The sequence below is a fragment of the Galeopterus variegatus genome, unplaced genomic scaffold (assembly GCF_000696425.1).
Source record: "Galeopterus variegatus unplaced genomic scaffold, G_variegatus-3.0.2 Scaffold63788, whole genome shotgun sequence".
Classification (NCBI taxonomy): Eukaryota; Metazoa; Chordata; class Mammalia; order Dermoptera; family Cynocephalidae; genus Galeopterus; species Galeopterus variegatus.
Genome location: NW_007789899.1, coordinates 1 through 2083, shown reverse-complemented (window position 1 = coordinate 2083; position 2083 = coordinate 1). Strand labels below are relative to the sequence as shown.

Below are 2083 nucleotides of genomic sequence, written 5' to 3'. Positions count from 1 at the left end.
TGGTTTGCATGTGCCTTTGCATTTTGTGGCAGTTCTCAAATTTGGCTATACCGTACTGATAAGATATGAGAGTTATTAAGTTGAAGTTGGATAGAAGAAATTTAATTCCAGTGTTTTTACTTCCCAGTGAATTACCCGATTGCGCACACAGTTACAACTCTACTGGCTGCACTCCTTAATTGTTAGCATTTTTCCCCCCAGTATGTTAGAAATATGTGGGAAAAAAGGTTACTGCTGTTTCTGAAATGTTAATCCTGTGAGTTATTTAGAAGTTGAAAATAATACCTTTGGGCACTTCGTTTGGGTTAGCTATTAGCAGAATCTTAATTTGCTTACGAAGAGCATTTAAATGTAAATACTTCTTTATATTGGTTAGGTGCTTAATTAAATGTGTTTTCTTTTCCGTTTCCTCGGATGAAAAAAAGTTAGAAGAAGAGAATCAACTATTTTGCCCAAGCATTTTGTTCAATTTGGAAGACATGGTATTGAGAAAAGAATGGGGACTGTGACGTGGATCCAGCATGGCCTTTCAGGTAGGAACAATCTGGGTGGAAATGGGGATCCACTCCTTCCTGGTCCAAAGCCACATTGCTGATTCATAGCCACATGGCCTTTCGAAAACCTTCAGTTCCTTAGTTGTAAATTGGGGTTAAACCTATTGTATAAGGCTATTTTAAGAACTAGATGAAATTCTGATTGTTGCAGAGAACCCTGAACATTTTCTAATTGTTAAAACTTTCCCTTTTATTTCCACTCGAGAAACCATTTTAGAAATTTTATGCTTGACTGTCTTAATAGCAAACTCTGGGTCCTGCAACTTAGCTTGTCCGCTTCCTGCACCCACCTGTATCCATGTGCTAATAGGAGACAACAGTCTCACACCACCCTAAGGTCTGGATGCAAATTAGACTCCAGAGCTGACCAATGGACTGTGTCCCATAACCAGCCAATACACATTAGCAGGATTGCATCCCACATTTACCTAAGAGGACCTAAATGGTAACTTGGGCGGGAAGTTAGGGTGCGAATTTTGGCTATATAAGACTGCCTCTTCCCTTTGTTCAGGGAGACACTGGTCTAGGAGTCTTCATTCCCCAGTGCTCTCCTTGCTTGCAAGCAAAAAGGCACTGTAACACCGAACAAAGAGCTGTAACACCAAATAAAGAGCTGTAAAACTGCAACACTGATGCCGGACTTGGATTCCTCTGTGCGATTTCCCCCACAATACTGATCTGTAGATTTCCCAGTACAGTTCCTGAAATATAGCAGCTGGTGCCTGTAAATGTTGATTTCATTCCCCTTTAAGTGTTTGCATAAAAATATGTTACTAGATTCATAGTGATCTTTTTTTTTTTTTTTTTCACAGTGATCTTTTAACCTTGATGACTTCGTGGGGGTGCACGTGGGGAGGAGAGCATTGTGGAAAATGGTAACAGTGCATTGTTTGCTTTGCTCCAACATCTTCTTAAACTTTGAGTGAATAGTAGCAAATTCCCCTTTGGTTTGAGCACTGTTGACTTCTCAGTTTTGCCTTTCCTTTAAAAATATTTTTTTTTATTGTGAAATATACTGTAAATACAGAGTAGTTACAGATTCATGGTTTTTGGCAGACCCTAATTGTGTAACTACCACTCATTTCATCATGAATTTTATCCATAGGATTATTTGTAGTTGTAGTTTGTTACTCATTTCTTATGACATGCTGTTCATTCTCCTGTTGATCAATATTGAGTTGTTCGCAGTTCGAGACTGTTAGTTCAAGTCCCCTAAGAACAAGAAGACTGCAAGTTCAAGATTAGATTTAGATTTATTGAGGGAAGGACTTGTGAGGGGGCCATCAGACCCATGCAAGTGTGATGCTTGTGGAGAAGAAAGGGAAGGAGGGAAAACAGGTAGGAAAAGTCTTAGAAGTGCAGTGAGGTTGTGTGAAAGTTTAGGCAAGGCCGATAAGGAGTCCTTCAGCTGGTTGCCCTTTAGAGGAGTCCCTTGTCCTGCGTGAATGGGCCTGCTTTTTTTTTTTAGTACCCCACCTGTGGTCAGTCACTGGCTAGAAACAGCCTGTGGGAAGTGTGGGGCCAGAGGG

The 2083-nt window shown here is 40.4% G+C and overlaps 1 long non-coding RNA gene across 1 annotated transcript; it reads left to right on the top strand.

Annotated features, from left to right (window-relative positions):
* The first annotated feature begins 442 nt into the window (after window positions 1–442).
* LOC103584547 lies at window positions 443–1486 on the top strand. The gene is made up of 2 exons (XR_549990.1): window positions 443–533; window positions 1367–1486. It is a non-coding gene; the product is annotated as an uncharacterized LOC103584547 (long non-coding RNA).
* Window positions 1487–2083: the final 597 nt, after the last annotated feature.